We start from the raw sequence: 19,948 nt of genomic DNA on the forward strand, positions 1-19,948 counted from the left end.
ACAACAACAACAACAACAAAAACACTTCCAGTTCCCTCCTGTGTCAACCATTCCTTCTCCACTAAATTCAATCTCAATATTAAATATGCTAACAATTCTGCAATTTTACCAAAACAAAAATGAAACACCCTAACTTCAGGTGCTTCCTTTTGCCCTTTGAGGTACAATTTAACAGTTGCTTTCATTTCCTATACTCACTTTCCTTTCATTCTCCCAAGCTCAGACCAAGCTTTGGCCCACTTCACTTAAACTGCCACCCTCAAAGTAACATTCATCTCCAGTGGCAACCTCATCCCTACCTTACCTGACCTCTATGTGAAACTTCCTTTGCTTGTCTTACAGACCAACCAAATTTGATTTTGTTTTGTTTTCTTCACTCTTTTCCTATCCTCCATCAGTTCCTGTGACTCTTAAAAAACTAGTGCACAAAGATTTAAGTTCTTTGTATCTACTACTTATTTCCTTATTGAACCATTTAGCCTCAAGAAGAGAGAGAGATAGATAGAGAGAGAGAGAGAGAGAGAGAGAGAGAGAGAGAGAGAGAGAGAGAGAGAGAGAGTAAAAGCCAACATTCACCCCACTAATAGCAAGACCCCATGTGCCCCAGGCAATGTAAGTCCCTCTGCCCACTTCAGAGCTTCTGTGCTGGTTCTTCTCTCCACCTAGAAAGCTAGTCCCTCAGACAATCAACATGCTACCCCCAACCCATCCACATCACCAATCTTCTCACTCATCACTAATAGGTTAGTATTCCTAACTTAGGGCTGGAGAGATGGCTCAGTGGTTAAGAGCACTGACTGCTCTTCCAAAGGTCCTGAGTTCAAATCCCTGCAACCACATGGTGACTCACAACCATCCGTAACGAGATCTGACGCCCTCTTCTGGAGTGTTTGAAAACAGCTAGTGTACTTACATATAATAATAAATAAATCTTAAAAAAAAAAGAATTTCTAACTTAATTGTCTAGCTCATTATCTCTCTTATGCTAGCAAGAATTTTATGCTGTTCATTCTTTGACTTACTTTATGTTGCTATTCTGGGAAGTATGCACTCAAATTATTTGGTAAATTTGGAATTAAATCTAAAGCTTTCATTTTATATATCAGAAGTTTAATGCTAGCAAGTCAAAATTTTACATGATCCTATGATTTAAAATATTGAGACTATAACCAGGGCAAGCCCTCTTGGCCTACATAGGAAAAAGAGATAATTTTACTACTGTTTTTCAAACTTTTATTTTTGCAGGTGGGGAGGGGGATCCCACTAGTAAATTTCTCTTCAACTGCAACAGATAGCCTTTTGTTGCTAGAGTAGCTACCTCTGGGGGGGAAAATGATTATTAGTATTTAAAAAAAAAACTAGGGAAAACAAATGTTAAAACTCCACTGGGTTTCTAAAATAACAGTAATGCTTTAAGACGGGGCCAAGTCACTATTCAAAAGTAAATTAGATTTGTTAATGTGAGGAATTAATAAGAACGAACAAATATAACAAGAAACCCAATCAAGAAATATTTTCTTTTTTTTGGGGGGGGGGTCGGTTTTTTTCAAGACAGAGTTTCTCTGTATAGCCCTGGCTGTCTTGGCACTCACTCTGTAGACCAGACTGGCCTCGAACTCAGAAATCCACCTGCCTCTGCCTTCCAAGTGCTGGGATTAAAGGTGTGTGCCATCACCACCATATTTTCTTAATTTCTTAAATCAATTAGTGTCTGTGTGTGTGTGTGTGTGTGTGTGTATGTGAGTGAATGCCACTAGAAAAGGAATTTTTTTTGCAATATAAAGTGCATACTACATGAGTCCTTTTCCTTTTTCACACTTTCACAAATTGAGTTCATTCCTAACCATACATCTAAATAACCTAAGCATATGATTTTCCTTTCCTAATTTTTTGTTTTTTAAGATAGGGTTTCTCTGTGTATCCCAGTCTGTCCTAGAACTTGCCCTGTAAAGCAGGCTGTCCTTGAACTCAGAAATCTGTCTGCTTCTGCCTTACCACCACCCAGTAACAGCTTTTTATTAATGTAAAAGAAAGAAAGAGAGAGAGCGAGCAAAACAAAAAACAAAAAAAACAAAAAAAAAACAAAAAAACAAAAAAACAAACAAACAAAAAAAACAAAACAAAACAAAAAAAAAAAAAAAACAGGGCTAGAGAAATGGCTCAGAGGTTAAGAGCACTGACTGCTCTTGCAGAGGTCCTGAGTTCAATTCCCAGCAACCACTGTGGCTCACAACCATCTGTTATGGGATCCAATGCCCCTTTCTGGTGTGTCTGAAGACAGCTACAGCGTACTTATATAAAAAACAAACATACAAACTTTTTGCTCAAATGAAGTACTTGGCAGGTCTTCTTTATGAGTTGCCAGCATCGCAGCTCTTAGTAAAGGGTTATTTGAACACAGGGATAAGGAAGCATTACAACTTAAGTGACTCCAGGCTACAGTATGAATACACCAAATAAAAGGATGGTTTGTATTATGGGTAAGTAGAACGGGACTATTTGGGAGTTCATCCTAATATTCAGAAAGGTATACAATTTAAAACTCAAAAATAGTCTACTCTGGAATTGTCCATTAACTTTCACATATTGAGGTTTATTTCAGGTAAATGCAACATCTGAAAGCAATGTGATGCTTCAGACTACTAAATGATTCCGATCTTAGTTCAGAATCCCAGCACTCAATGTAACACCCAGGTGTGGCAGTATACTCCTGCAATCTCTGTACAAATAGAAACAGTAGAATCCCTGTAGTTGCTGGGCAGCTTTTCTAGCTAATCATAATCAGCAAGTTCCAGGTTCAGTGGAAAATACCATCTTAAAAATAAAAAAAATAGTAGAAAAAAATTTTAAAAGCTGGATATAGTGGTACCTGCCTTTAATCCCAGCACTTGGTTCACTGAGGCAGTTGGGTCTCTTGAGTTCAAGAATAGGCTGGTTTACAACAAAGAAATGAAGGTCCAGGTCAGTAGGGGCTACAAAGAATTCCTGCCTCCTCCAAAAAAAGGAGGAAGAGGAAAAGAATCAACAAAAGAAGAAAGTGGGAGAGAAAATTAGAATTAGGAGTACTGGCTACTCTATCAGGGAACCTAGGTTGAATCCCAACACATGGCTGCTTACAACTATAATTTAATCCAGAGGATACCATTTTTCTGGCTTTTAGGCAGGAGGCAGAGGAGTAGTTCATAGAGGCACACAAGCAGGCAAAACACCCACACATACAGAATAAAAGTAAACAGTTAAAAAGTAAAATGAACTAAGCATAGTGGATTGCACCTTTAATGCTAACCCTCAGGAGGCCTAGAAAAGTGGATCTATCTCTGAGTTCAAAGCCAAATGGTGCTTGAACATACTGAATTCAGGACAGTTAGGGCTACTAAGTGAGACATTGTCTTCTTTTTTTTTTTTTTCTTTTTTAAGTGGGGTTGGGGGTGTGCTAAATAAAGTATTAAGTGACAGATGAAGATATTTAACCTGACACTGAAATCTGCCTATACATACATGCACATAAACACGTACACCGAAACACTTGGTTCTTTACTATGCCCTCAGATAACTTGATTCTAAAACATCTTAAGATGTTTAAGGGTGTTGTGCTGTTAATAACTTTATTGTTATGTTAATAATAAGTCATTGTGCTTCAAATCCCAGGAATTATTCTTTTATCTGCCCATATTGTCTCAGTATAATCTGCCCAATATGAAGTCTTTCAAGCTACCAGTACAGTGATGGTTAATTATTTGCTTGCTTTTACTATGACAAGGTGTTCTAAATATTTCCAGTCCTGGACTTATAGTCATTGCTCTAGGTAGTACTGTTTTTTTGCAGTGGGGAAAAAAAATCAATATATTGTTGTACTTTGTAACCTATTATCTTGGAATTGTTTTTTTCTTTTTTGGGGGAGGGTGGGGAAGAAGGGGGAGGAAGGGTATATATATTGGGTGTTTTGCCTGCTTTTGTGTCTGTTCACCAAAAGCCTGCATTGCCCATAGAGGGCAGAAGAGGATATCAGATCCTCTGAAATTGGAGTCACACAATTGTTATATCCTATGTAGGTGCTGGGAACCAAAACCAGGTTCTCTGCAAGAGTAACAAGTGCTCTTAACCACTAAACCATTTCTCCAGCAAATTTATTTCTTCTCTTTATTCCAGTCAATATAAAACACCCAGCTAACTAATAAGACAGCTTTGCACAAAACTAATCTACCCCATTCTAATAAAGACTATCCCAGATTAAGGAGGTAGAAAAATAAAAGGCAAAATTCAGCAGAAAATACTTTAACTTGGAAAGACAAAGTAAAGCTTCTTTTCTTTCTGAAGCCATCATGCCATCCAGACTAAGGAAGATCCAAAAATTACCACAATTCAAAACTCAGATAAGCGTTGTTAGGTGCACTTAATATGGATACTAAAGATCAAGCTTCAACTTGCAAACATGCGCATTAAAAAATTGAATCAGTTTACAAACAAATTATTTCATTATTAAAGTGGCATGAGACATTTGGTGTTCTCCCAAAGAACCTGGGTTCTGTTCCCAGCACCCATTTCAAGGTTGTTCACAACAGTCTGTAACTCCAGTTCCAGAGAATCTGACACCATCTTTTTTGGCATGTAAGACATCTGCACCCATGTGGTGTACATAGACATAACCAAAAATAAATCTTTCCCAAAAAATGTCTTATGCAATCTGACACAATCCAGGTATCCAGAGGGGACAGGTAAAGTGACAATACTAAACAGCCAGACACAAATACAATAAAGTGCCAGATTTAATGGTATATGCCTTTAATTCCAGCCCTTGAGACACAGAGACAGAAGCAGACAAAGGCTGATGATGTCTATGTGTTCCAGACCAGCCACCTAAGGATAGTTAGACCCTGTTTTAAATTTAAAAAAAAAAGGAAAAAATTAAATCCTGGCCCCCAAGAGTATTTAGTATCCATTCCTTTATTATTTTCCTTACATTTCTTTAACTGTATAGTTCGCTGAAGTTTATAAACACTGTGTCTGGTTAATCTTATTATATAATTTTTAAATTTTATTTGCAATATTTTATCATACAAATCATGTACTATAATAAAATCATAAAATTAAAAATAGTTGGGCATATCATTATATATACATGCCATAATATTCAGTAAAGATGCCATTTAAAATAAATATAAAGAATGAACGTTTTCAATCTAAGTCTTCACCAAAGTCTAGTGGCCTAAAAGTTTAAGGGTTGCTTAACTTGGATTTTAATTCTATTCAACTGTCATTTTATAACAAGAGATATAGTAGGGTTTTTTTTTTTATTTGTTTTGGTTTTTGAGACAGGGTCTCTTTATATAGCCATGGCTGTCATGAAACTCCCTATGTGAATCAGGCTGGCCTCAAACTCAGAGATCCTTTTGCCTCTGCCTGTCAAGTGCTGGAATTAAAGAAAGGCATGTGCCACCATCCCTGGCCCTCTTTTTTAAAGAGTTATTTATTTTATACACACACACACACACACACACACACACACACACACACACACACACAGTTGCTGTCTTCAGACATACCAGAAGAGGGCATCAAGATTCCTATTACAGATGGTTGTGAGCCACAATGTGGTTGTTGGGAATTGAACTCAGGACCTCTGGAAGAGCAGTCAGTGCTCTTAACCGCTGAGCCATTTCTCCAGCCCTCTCTTGGACACTTAAAAAGAGATTTAAAGAATTAAGTAGGCAGGTCTAGGACAGAGTACTTGCCTAGGAAGCACAAAGTCTTCTGTAACAATGTACAATAAATACATAGTAAATAAAAGTTTCTTCAGTCATAGCACCAACAAGCATTTGGTATTACATTGCTAGTGCTTGGAAAAACAAACAAACAAACAAACATCTCCAGATTTACCAAGACTTGTTTATGCCTCTAATAGTCACCTATTATACAACTCTCATCTTACAGGGGAGTATCTCTTGCTGATCTTCAAAGCATGACAGCAGAGATGGCTTCAGTATGTTGACACACAGGTAAAAATAGAAAAGATTTCAGAAACTCAAAATGAAAAAGGCAGAGGAAGAATATAACAAAACCACAAAATGGAGATGACTTCACATAATTTGCATTTAAAGTGCTGAATAACTCAACTGTACCTTTTAAATAAGTTTTACTAAAAGTAGCACCTATTACTGATATTTCAACAATATAGAGTTCAGAATTGCTTGTCAATACAACTTTTAATTTTACTTTTAATTACATGATTTTTATGTGTGCTTGTACATGTGCAGCATACCACAGTCAGAGGACAACTTGCAGGAATAGTCTCTCCTCCTATCATCAAGTAGGTTCAGAGGATCAAACTCAAATCATCAGATATAGTTACAAATGCCTTTACCTGCTAAGTCATCTCATTAGCTCAACACAATTTAGTTTTTATAAATTGATTTTATACCATTAATCTAAAGACTAATTTTAACTCTCATGGATGCTTTCTACTTTCTCAAAGGCTTTACATGAATATTTTTATACTAATTAAATAAACACTAAATTTTAATAATGCTAGTTCACAATAAGTATATATACTAAATACATGAATTAGACAGCCAATCATGCTCAGGTCCCACTGTTCATCATAGATGAATTGCTGCAGTAAGTTTTCATAAGTAAAGCTTGCAGTTTTGACAAGAACCAAAGTGAATACAATGAGGAAGATAAGTAAGCAGAGGTGAAGGGGAAGGAGAAGGAGAAACAAAAATGTCTGAGGGAGGGCTGGAGAGATGGCTCAGCAGTTAAGAGCACCGACTACACTTCCAGAGGTCCTGAGTTCAATTCCCAGCAAACACACAGTGGTTCACAACCATCTGTAATGAAATCTGATGCCCTTTTTTGGTGTGTCTGAAAAGAGTGACAGTGTACTCACATACATAAAATAAATAAATCTTTAAAAAAGAAGATTTAAAAAAGAATATTTTTAGGAAGAAAAAAACACTGAGAATGCTAATTTGACTAGAAATTCTATTATCCAAAAGATTGCTTAGGTGCTGGAGAGATGGTTCAGTGTTAATAGCACTAACTGACCTTTCAAATAACCACAATTCAATTCCCAGCACCCATAACTAGCTATGTAATTCCAGTACCAGAGAATCTGATGACCACTTTTGGACTCCAAGAGTGAATAAAAAACTTATTTACAATATAATGTGCCAGTAGCCCAAAACAAGTATTCCTTTCTTAACAGCCCCAAAAGAGATTAAAATTAAACGGATTCTTTTAAATGACATTTTGTTCTGTTTTGTTTTGTTTTGTTTTGTTTTGTTTTGTTTTTCAAGACAGGGTTTCTCTGTACCTGAAACTGGAAATCCACCTGCCTCTGCCTCCCAAGTGCTGGGATTAAAGGCATGCACCACCATTGTCAGGCAAAATTAAACAGATTCTTATCACTACAATTCATTTAGCATATATTTACTTAGTATCTACAATATGCCAAATTCTACAAATACGTTGTAATAAAATATAGTAGTTATTAATGCTGCTGTTAACAGCTAAGGTTATCTTACTGGGCCTCAACATAATTGTGACTAGGTGTGTGGCTAACATAACACTGTGACTAGATGCAATTAACACCGTAAAACTCACAATGCATCAAAATCATTTGTAGTCAAGAGTATTTAAATTACTGTGCAGGAGCTTCCAGAAAGCTCTACCAACATTTCAGATGATGGTTACTCTGTTACTCAGTAATATCATGGATTAGAGATGCTTGCCAACTTTAACAAATAAAGAATCCCCTGTGTTTGAAGCCATTGAGATCTTAAGGTTATTTGAGGTTTCTCAAAACTTTTTGGGTTTTTTTGTTTGTTTGTTTTTGTTTTTTGTTTTTATTTTTTGTTTTTTTGAGATAGGGTTTTTCCGTGTAGCCCTGGCTGTCCTGAAACTCTGTAGACCAGGCTGGCCATGAACTCAGAAATCTGCCTGCCTCTGCCTCCCAAGTGCTAGGATTAAAGGTGTGCACCACCACCACCACCACCACCACCACCACCACTACCCAGCTTGCCTTTTTGTTTTTTTAAGGTTTGTAAGTCCCACACCCTTTCATGAGCATTTATAAGTAGTTACCAATTGCTGGAGGAGGGCTTCATGAAGTTCCACTGAGGATTCATAGGCAGTTAGTGGTTGCTGGAGAATGGAGAGACATTTTCCTCAGTGGTGTAACCACTGGTAAGATATCTATGCTCCTGTAAGTAACACTGGTACATACATACAAATATACATACATACATACATACATACAGACAGACAGACAGACAGACAATCAATACAAGGTGCTGAAGAGATGACTCTGCAGTTAAAAATGCTGGCTGCTCTTCCAAAGGATCCAGGTTCAATTCCCAGAACTTCTGAGGCAGCTCACAATTGTCTGTAACTTCAGTTCCAGGATACTCAACACCCCCACAGAGACATATATGCAGTAAAAGAACAATGCAAGGCAGAAGCAGGTGAATCTCTTTAGTTTGAGGACAGTCTGGTCTACAAGAGCGAGTTCCATGACAGCTACAGATACACCTAGTGTCAGTTAATTAACTAATTAATTAATTTTAAGAAGGCTCAACACAAGACTATGTGTAAGTTACAAGGTTACCTATGACTAGGTATCTGACTTCAGACTGGTTAAGACACCCTAATACATCATTCTATTTAATTTTTAGAAAATGGTCTTTCAGCTGGGCGATGGTGGCACAGGCCTTGAATCCCAGCACTTGGGAGGCAGAGGCAGGCAGATTTCTCAGTTCGAGGCCAGCCTGGTCTACAGAGTTAGTTCCAGGACAACCAGGGCTACACAGAGAAACCCTATCTCGAAAAAAACAAAAAGAAAGAAAGAAAGAAAATGATCATTCAAACCCACAGAAAACTTTCTAAATTCTGTTCAACTAACTTAGTGATTGATTATTCCCTTCCTGTTCTTGGTACATCCTTATTATATATAGCAATGTCATATTTTTTAAAGCAATGTCTTAAAGTAATTCCGAGTACTTTGAAAGTAAATAAACCCAAGTTAAGGAACATAGATACAAAGCTACAAATACAATCTTTTGGGAGTGGTGGCTCATGTCTGAAATCCTAGAACTGGAGAGGGTAAGGCAGACAGGAAGATAGGAAAGACTTCAAGAACAATCTAGGCTACATGGTGTTTTTTTTTTTGTTTGTTTGTTTTTGGTTTTTTGTTTATTTGGTTTTTTTTGAAACAACAAACAGGGTTTCTCTGTATAGCCCTGGCTGTCCTGGAGCTTACTCTGTAGACCAGGCTGGCCTTGATCTCAGAAATCCGCCTGCCTCTGCCTCCCAGAGAGCTGGAATTACGGGCGTGCGCTGCCGCCACCACCACCGGGCTCTACATGGTGTTTCTAAAGGTCACTTTTATAGGTGGGAAATTTTGCTCAGTTGTTAAAGAGTACTAGCTGCTCTTGCAGAGGACCCAGGTTCTGTTCCTAGCACCCACATGGGCTGCACACAATCATTTAATGCAAGCAAACCAAACACTTGTAAACATCAAGTAAATTTTTAAAGGGTTCTGGGGGCTGGAAAAGTAGTTCATCAATTAAGAGTCGAGGCTACTCCTCCTGAGGACCCAGGTTTGATTGCCAGCACCCACTTGACAGTTCAGAACCATCTCCAATCCCAGTCGATCTGAGCCTTCTTCAGGCCTCAGCAGCACCAGACATGCCTATGGTACATGTACATGCAGGCACCCACACACCAGAGCATAATTTTGTTTCGACACCTTTTGCTTTGTTTCAAGACAGGATGTCTCTGTGTAGCCCTGGCATTCCTAAAACTCACTCTGTAGATCAAGCTGGCTTCAAACTCAGATTTTCCTGCCTCTGCCTTCTGAGTGCTAGAATTAAGACATGTGCCACAACCACCCAATTTATTCGGGTCCTTATGGCAGGTTAGGTATACAGCTTTCTGTCTTCTGGGGAAGTGGGGAGTTTAAGAGACTCCAAAACATGATACTTAAATTGTTGCCACAAGAGAGAAATAACAGGAAAGCAATAAGCAAGTGGTTTTCAAAAACTATCTTTTTATCTCTCCACCAAAAGCATGTGGACTGTGATTGTTTCAAACAGATATTTATGTTAAACTGATAGAAATTCATGAAGCTTTCCATATTTTTATGGATTTGTATTCAGCTATAATGAAAAATGAAATTATGGATTTCACAGGAAAATAGAGAAAATTAAAGTATATTCAGTTAACCCAGACACAGAAAGATAAATAGTATACTTTCATATGTAAATCTTAGTTTCTAGTTGTTAAATATGTGAATTTAAATGAAAGCAAGATGAGAGGCAATAGGACACAGATATGAAAGCAGATGGACTGATGGGAACAGACAGGTTGATAGAGATATGGGTAAGAATCAGCCAAAACTAAGTATATATTAAAAATGCTGTAAGGAAACCTATTACTTTAGAAGCTAATTTTTAAATTAATACTTTTAAAACAGTATGTCACAGATCATATTGGTGCCAGTAGAGCCCAGAAGAGGGCATCAGGCCTCCTTGAACAGGAGTTACAGACAGTTGTAAGCCTCCCTACCCTACCATGGGTACTGGAAATGTGGAGTCCTCTATGTAAGTACCTTTAACTATTGAGTCATTTCTCCCATCCTTTTTAAGTAATATTTTCTTAAACATGTGGACAATATTGATAAAAGTAAATGGTTTTCAGACTGCAGTCTTTATCCAAACACATCCACATATCTCTAGACTACAAAAAATAATTGGTTTACAAGAATATGGATTAGTTTAAGCCTTTGGCCAATTTTTGGGTGGGGGGAAGTGTGGGAGGAAAAGAGGGAGGGATGGAGGGATAAAAAGAAAAGAAAAGCTAAACTCATCTTGGCAAAGCTGAATATGGCAGCAAATCTCAAAATGGGGTATTGGTGGTGCATGCCTGTAATCCCAGCACTCTGGGAGGCAGAGGCAGGCGGATTTCTGATTTCGAGGCCAGTCTGGTCTACAGAGTGAGTTACAGGACTGCCAGGGCTATACAGAGAAGAAACCCTGTCTCAAAAAAACCAAAACTAAAACAAAACAAAACAAAACAAAAAACAAAAAACAAAAAACAAAAACAAAAAAGAAAAGAAAGAAATCTCAAACTGCATTTACTGCCAAGGATCTATAAAGCAGTTATATATTATCTAACTGACCTACTTAAAGTAAACTTAGGGTAAACATCTTCTTGAAATGAAGTCTTAGGATACTTAGGTATCACTTAGTAACAAAGGATATTTTCAAGAGCTTAGTGTTCTGCATTGGCTGGTGATCCCTCTCCACAACCTAAGTGTGCTAGACCACTTTTAAGTATCCCCAAGCAAGGGTTGGGACAGGATTTTGCTTTTATTCTCCTGGAAAAAATAAAAACAAACCCCTGCCCAACTCGCACTTGTGTGTGTGTGTGTGTGTGTGTGTGTGTGTGTGTAGCAGAGAAAAACAAAACATCCAGCTGATGTTCCTTTTCAACTAGTGTCCCAAAAGGAAAAACTTTCTCCTCCACACTGTCTTAAATACCCTTCAACGCAAAGACCCTCCTTCCTGCTTACTTATGTTCACTGCCTGTGGGATGATTACTTGCTCACTGCCTCTTGACCTCGCACTGACTTTGGTTCTTGGAGTAAAGGTGTGTGATAGTGCTGAGATACACCACCACAAAGTCTTTTCAGTAAATATCAAAGTCTTTGGGGATTCACAGTATGATCAAATATCCTGCAACACTCAAGTGCTGTGGGCCATTTCAACTTTACTGTTTTGTCTCACCCCTAGATGCCACAGCAATAGTTTACCCAACTCTCTAGTATACTATTTTATAGCAATTACAAAGATTGACTGCCTTCTTTACTAAACAAAAGCATTTTTACTAGTGTCTAATAAACCCAATATTTAAAGACAATTCAAATAAGAAAACTACTTTGAAAAAGAATTAATTCTTGGGACAATTTTCTAATTGTCATTCTAGTAATAAAGGACAGATAGGCAAGTAGACAGATGTTCAATATAATATAAAGATAACTAATTTAGAAAACTCTCAATGGAGTTAAATTTTACCTAAAAGTAGGCTGGAAAAAAGGCTCAGTGGTTAACAGTACATGCTGCTCTTTGAGAACCTGTGTTTAGTTCCCAGCACCCTTGTAAGGTGGTAATTCCACCAATTTCAGCTAAAGAGGATCAGACACCCTCTTCTGGCCTCTGCAGGTATGTATACCTGGCAAACACATATATATGAGTACACATAAATACATTTTATACACATACACACAAATAAAACACTGGAGGGAGGATGTGGGGGTGACACACTCCTTTAATCCCAGTGATAGGGAAGCAGAGTCAGATGCATTTCTGTAACTTAAGGCCAGTCTGGTGTACAGAGCTAGCTCCTGGACAGTCAGGTTTACACAAACCCTGTCTTGAAAAAAACAAAAACAAAAACAGTAATAGCTAGAAGTGGTGGCATTCACCTTTAATCCTGACAATTGGGAAGAAGCGGGATCTCTGACTTTGAGGCCAGCATGGTCTACAAAAGAAAGTTCCAGGACAGCCAGGCTACACAGAAACCCTGTCTTGAAAACCAAAATAGATAAAAATATGAAAAAGCTGGAGATGCTTTAGCTGTTGGCAGCACTTGCTGTTTTTACAAAGGAACCCAGACTGGTTCCCAGGACTAACATGGTGGCTTTAGGACATCTGCAACTTCAGTTCTAAGGGATCCAATGCCTTCTGACCTCTGCTAGCACCAGGTATGAATGTATCACATAAAACATATGTGGAGCCGGGCAGTAGTGGCGCACGTCTTTAATCCCAGCACTTGGGAGGCAGAGGCAGACGGATTTTTGGGCCAGCCTGGTCTACAGAGTGAGCTCCAGGACAGCCAGGGCTACACAGAGAAACCCTGCCTCAGAACAAAACAAAAAACAAAAACAAAAAACAAAAGCAAAAAACCCATACATGGAGGCAAAACCACCCATTAACACTCACACACATTGGGCTGGGGAGATGGCTAAGATATAAGAGCACTGTCTGCTCTTCCACAGGACCCGACTTCAATTCCCAGCACCCACAAGGCAGTTTGAAACTGTCTATAACTCCAGTTCCAAGGATCCAACACCCTCACACAAACATACATGCAGGCAAAACATCAACACACATAAAATAAAAAATAAACACACATTAAACAAACAAATCAAAAACATTTTAATAAAAATAAATCTTCTTTGAAAATTTTATCTATAACATTTTGAAGTAATAAAGGATTCATAGAATATTTCACTTTGGGCATTGTTAATTCTCCAATTTAAACTATTTATAAAAATATGCACCCAGGGACTGAAGAAACCGTTTATTTAAATTAGAGGATCAATGTTATCTACTCAAACCACTATAAAATAACCACATTATCTTCAGAGTATTGTCTTACCCTTCCTACAGAAAAAAAAATAACTTTTTATCTAGCTCATTTTAAAAATGAAATTATGAAAGAACCATTTTAAAGGAAACCAGTCACAATACCTTCCTTTTCGCTCCAATGTTATTTATTACTTGACCCATAGGGTCTATACTGTAATTTAAAAAAGACAATAGTCTCCAAGGGCCCCCTGGAATGATACACACAGTAAGTGAAAAGTATTCTAGTTAGAGGAAGGCTGAGAAGAAAAGGGAGTATAACAATCAAGACGGAGATGGGTAGGGCATATGTTTCAGGTATTTTGGCTTTTGATTGTTGTTGTTTCCCCTGTTTTCATTTTTATACACAGTTTCCAAGCTGTCCTAACATGCCATACGTGCCTGGCAGAGTTTGATCTCTAGACCCATAGTAGAAGAAATGAACACATGTAAGCGTGTGTGTATGTGCCCTTACACACACATTCATAGCCACACCATATACACAATAAACAAAACTTTTAATAAGAAATTAGAAATGAGGACTGGGGTGATTGCAGAGTATGTAAAAGTGCTTTTTTCTGCCAACACAAGGACCTAAGTGCAATAAAAAAAAAAAAAAGCAGGGCATGGCCATGTATGCTTGTAACCCACACATAGAGAAAAGATAGAAACAAGCACATATTAATGGAGCTCACTAGCCTAGCTAAGACCTTAATCTTCAGGTTTAGTAAGAGACCCTGTCTCAAGGGCTGATACATAAACCAGACAGCAATAAAGAAAATGCCTGATGAGTCTCCTATGCTGCACAGGCCTGTACCTCCATGCACATATTACATATACATAAAAAATAAAACAGGCATAGATGAAAACCAAGCTACTAATCTGGAAAATAAAGGTGAGGATGAAGTGGAAATATCTGGTTTCTTTAACAACTCAGTTGTGTCGTGTTTTTCTTCTGCAAGCTGTTGTGTGAGAGAACATGCATGTGCTGTTTTGCTGAAAACAGACACTTCAGAGGGTACATGATGTTTAGAAAGGACATAAATAGAAACTCACAATGAGGACACTCTTGCACTGCTACATGCCCGCAATGCTTTCCTGGTCTTAGAAACACACAAAAGAACTTCTCGTGGTATGCCAGCTCATTCTGGCCACTTTCCTGACTTGTGCCATTTGGCAGAGTCTTGCTGTTTCTGCTGGATCATGCTGCCACTACTGATTCATGTTTGGTACTTGCTATTGAAATGGACTGCTGATATCCTAACATCGAAGAATGGAATCGTCCCAAGGAATTACTTCTGAACAGTCCACAACACCCTTTCCTATTATCCTTCTTTTTCCCCTACCCCTGGTTGATGGGTTAGAAGAAAGGTTGAAACATTTAAGAACCCTAGATAAAGTAGATTTTGAAAAATCTAAGCCTTCAGAAGGAAGTCTATATGGGTAAAAAGAGCAACATTTAAATTTTGTCAAGCCTTCACAATCATGTGACCCAACTCGCAGCATTAGGAAAGTTGAGAACCACTGGTGTAAGGGGAGTTCCTAAACAATATAGCAGTTAGTTATTTCTGGGTGAATGATTTAAAAACAAACGGCAAAAACAAACAAAATAAATGGCTTTGTCCTCCCCTGTCACAACTGCAGAGCTGGTGGCACCAAGAAACAACAGTGAATGTGTGAAAACTCTGCAGTGGTGGTAGGAGTTTTTAATCAAGAAGTTACTTCACTACTTTAAAAAAAACATATACTTATGGGTTACCAACTTCTCACAATATCTTAAAATTGAAGTGTGAGTTTTTGTGCACTTACTAACATACTATTTTACCAAGCATTGACATATAATATGATTGGCATCTACATAAGTCAGTATATCTGGGTTTGATTTGTTGGCTTATGACTAAATATTTTTAGTGTGCCAAGTCTATAAAGTGTCCATATGCCTTTACAAATCAGATTTACTCAAGAATGTTAGGAAGTGGAATTCAGAGTTCCACTTGTGAAGGAGCTTAAAGAAACAGAAACATTTCTTTTTAAGGGAAGGATTTGTTAGGTAGAATTCTGAGAGAAACTCTGATTTAACCAGTAAAGTTTTTATTTCTTTAATCAGCTAGCTGTCCAGTAATTCCAAATTCACCACTGTACAAAGTCTTCTGTACTCTGTACAAGTCTGTGTCATTAGCCCAAGCAGCAGCAGGCCTCCCTAACTCAGTCACCTGTGAGAAACAAAACATCCAACTCCCTGTGGAGGATGCAGCATGCCCAGTTCAGCACCCTACAGCCTTACCATCCCCAGCCCCTGGGATTTCAGTCTACTGACAAGGCTGCTCCTATTATTAGCCAAGCTGACACCTAGCTTTCGACAGAGCTGCTGGGGATCCCACAATTTGAAACTTAGCTTCCTCTCATGTAGTCTACCAGCTGTGAATTCTAATTTTCTCACCTAACTTAAAATCAAGCATATCTGCATTAATTTGATTAATACTACAAAAGATGGCTAACAGAAATGGATTGGAAAAGTGTAAAGACCCTTTCTATTGCTTTAATTTGGCCATCTAACTTTTTCTAATGTACAAATTATTATATATTATTCGGGAGAAATCCTTGGGAGTTCAATTTTCAAAACAGAAAAAGTATTTAGGAATACAAATTATTAGACCTAAAAATCATTTAGGAATACACTGCAGGACATAGAATTTAAACCCTATGCCTCTGTACTATTGCTGACCTCAAGACCCAAACAAGCCTAACCTTTTAAATGTGATATGAAATTTAAAGACAGTTATGTTTAGGCAGTAATTTAAAGATTTTACTTCAGGATTTGGGGGAATGGCTCAGGTGGTTTATAAAGCACTTGTCTTGAAAGCTTGAAGACCTAAAACTGGCAGGTCTGATGGATAACACACACTGGTATCCCCAGTGTTGAGAGAAAAGAGACAAGAGAACCTCTGGACCTTCCTGGCCAGCCAGCCTAGCTAACTGCTGTCTTCTGGTCTCTACATATGTACACATACACACATGCCCACATACATATGTGTGCACATGCACACACACACATATATAGACAGTTATTTTATTTTAACTACAGCAAAACAATGATAGGAAATAAAGATCATAAAACAAAACAGCATTAAATTTTAAGCAATTATCAGTAAGAGAATTGCACAATCCTTTTCTGTATGCAAGGTCCCAATGGCCTATTTATTAATGAGAAAAGTCATTGAATCTTTCACTTTAAAAATCTTTAATTGTCACAGATCCTGTGGTGTATTCCTTCCCAAGTGCTGACTGGAATCTCTTAAGTCCACAGAGTACAGTCACCACGCAGCACAGCACAATGCTAACCACCACAATCCATCACTGCATTAACTGCTCCCAGTCTTAAGACTTTAATTTCTATGGGACTGCAGTTCAGAGACTTAGAACTGGTAAAGTTCTCTTTCAGCATGCATAGACAAGGATCATATATTTTCATACATGCTTGTGCACATAACAAACATTTACTGCTCTAGTCACAAGCATGTCCAAGACAGAATTTCTAAATTGGTCTGTAAAACTCTCCTTGGAGCATTTTCATAGAATATTTGTCAAATCATTGTCAACCATGAAGATTAAGTGACCAGCACTTCATCCAGTCTCTTCTACAAGTTGATCTTTGAAAAACTTGAAGGGAAAATAAATTCTGAAAAACTTCACTCTCATACTGAGCTGTCAATCCAGAGATGAAACAGCAAAGTCAGCTGACACAGTGTATAATTATCAGCAAAGGCAAATATGCATGTCAGCTCAACTAAAATTTTTTTCACTGCTTAGACATTTTCCTCAGACTCAGAAAGACGCATGGTATGTATTCACTTATATGTGTATTAGCTGTTAAGTCAGTGATAACCAAGTTACAATCCAGGAGAACCACAGAGGATCAGTGCCTTCGTCAGCCAGCATCAGAGAAGCTTCCTCCTGCAGCAGATGGGAACAGATAGAGATCTAACCAGACATTACACAGAGAGTGAGAGACACTGGGGCCCGAAATTGGATGTCTCCACCAAGCCCTCCATCAGCCCTAAATGGAATGTCCTCCCCTCTGGGTTCAGGGGACCTGGGGGAAGAAGATGTTAAAGAGCCTAAGAGCCAGAGGGGGGAGGACACCAAGAAAACAGGGTCTTCTAAATCAGCTGAGTAAAGCTCATAGGAACTCACAGAGACAGAGCAGCATGCACACAGGGCTTCCTCAGGTCTGCAGCAGGTCCTCTGCGGATACGATATGGATTCTAGTTCAGTGATCCTAAGGGATTCCGGAAGGTATGGACAAGTGTGTCTGATTCTGTAGCCTTCTCTTGGGTCTTCTCCTTCTGTTGTTTTGCCTTAGACAACTTGGATGCAATGATTTATCTTATTATATTTTATTGTTATCTCTTAGAATCCTATTCTTTTCAAAGGAGACTGAAAAGGAATGGAGCCACACCAGAAAAGATGTGGGGAGGAACAGAGAAGAGCAGGGGAGGGGAAAGCCTGATCAGGATATATTATGCAAGAAAAATTAATTTTCAATAAAAGGAAAAAAAACCTTTCCCCTGGACATACCCTATTTCTGCAAAACATAAAGTATATGGTATATTTTAAACAGGATCTGTGTACACTGTTAAGCTGCTATGTGGTAAAAACTTCATTCCTATAGCATGTCCTCCAGATAAAGCTAAAAGTTAAAACACATGTTGTGGCAGGTCGACATCCAATTACTAGAAGTAAGCATGTCAGAGATATAATTAGTTACGACACTAGGACAGGCATGCATGTTTCAACACACACAGCTCAGAACAACGCTTTGGCACTGTATGACAGAGGACTTAAACCAAAGACTTAAAGAAAGGTTACAGAGTGTGTATATACTTGTTATTATTATTACCTAAAACTTGCCACACCAAATTATTTCTTTTAACTTATAAGCATATTTGATTTGTATAAACATCTTTTTAAAGACTTCTCAGGAGAAATGAAAAAAGAGAGAGAGACCTACTCCCCTCTTTCTCTAAGCCTTCCACATTAAAGAAATTTATGTAAGAAAATTTGTTTGATAGAAAAAGAACAGGACTGGTGGGGTTGTTCAACGGACAGAGGTGCCTGCCACCAAGGTTGACAACCTGAGTTTGATGCCTGAGACCCGCATGGTTGAAGGAAAGCATCCAATCCCATGCACATGCATGTGCACGCGTGCACACACACACATTAAATATAAATAAAGGGAAAATATGTACCTTCCAAAGAAGTTGACCAAATGCACTTATAAATTCTGATAAAATCCTAAAATCTAATTACAGGCTTCTCAATCATGAATAAATCCAAATCTTGAAAATAAAACACATGAGGCAACACGACTTGATGTTGACAAAGTCTGTCTGAGAGATGTAAAGATACCTGCCCCTCAAACCAAAAGAACTATGTAAAAAAATTAAATGGAAGATGATTCTATCAAAAAAACTTAGTAGTAAATCACGACCAATTAGATTTTTATCCAATAATAAAATCGTAACATTAAAAAGATGTTAAGAGGCAGAACACGGAAGCACACATCTGTAAGTTCGTGGTGCTGAGGCAGCGGTAAGCCTCCCAGAGGTGGCTGGCCAGGCAGGCTAGCTGGAAGGGTGAACTCAGGTTCAGTCAGAGCCCTCTCTCAACAACTGAAGCAATAGATGAGGCTATCAACATGGGCCTGTGGCTTCCACACCTGACTACAAACATTCTCAGATCACCTGCCACTCATAAATGAAGCCTCTTTCCTGAGAATTTTAGCAAATGTGTTTGTTTTGTTAATAACATTAATACTAATACATAAATTCTAATCAAAAAAGTTCCAAAATGGCAAGGTGGAAACACACACAACACACACACATACACACACACACACACACACACACACATCACAAAGCAGATTTCAAATGTGACAGCTTTAGACTTCCCAAAACCTGCAAATGAAATTCCATAGATGATGTTAGGTGCAGTGAAGAGGACGTAGGCTGAATGGATGCTAGACACATAAAGCTTGTAATTAAGTGCATTCTCGAGTATAATCACCCACCCTGGAACAAGATCAAACATTCGGAACTTATTCAATGTAAAGCAGCTAGACCTTTTACTCCCACAGGAATACAGCACACGACAATGAATGATGACCTAAATCCCATCTAGTAGGCCAAATGGCCCAGGAAGTCAGTGCACATGGTCCCTCCACAGACACTGTTAATTACGCCCTCAGGTTTTGGTCCAGCAGAGCTTACCATCTTAAAATAAGGCCTACAGAGAGCCCTCTCTTTTATCACAGAACTATGTAAGAAGCCTGTTATGTAAGTTTTACAAAAGACTGAGATTTGGCCAAAAGAATATGTATAGTAGGTTACAGCAAACAAGAAAAGAAAAGTACTAATGTTTACTTCCAACATGAGCGAGCCCCTCAGAATTTTTACAGATCCAAAAGTTCCAATATTACAGATAAAGCTGGAGCAAAAGAAATGATTCAACTGCTACCCCACCCCAACCCTAAAAATCTACCCATT

General features: G+C 38.2%; 1 pseudogene; it reads right to left on the reverse strand.

Annotated features, from left to right (window-relative positions):
- LOC127685015 (ubiquitin-conjugating enzyme E2 G1-like) overlaps nt 1–19,948 on the reverse strand; it is a 368,466-nt pseudogene that overhangs the window by 50,404 nt on the left and 298,114 nt on the right.

The sequence above is a fragment of the Apodemus sylvaticus genome, chromosome 5 (assembly GCF_947179515.1).
Source record: "Apodemus sylvaticus chromosome 5, mApoSyl1.1, whole genome shotgun sequence".
NCBI lineage: Eukaryota > Metazoa > Chordata > Mammalia > Rodentia > Muridae > Apodemus > Apodemus sylvaticus.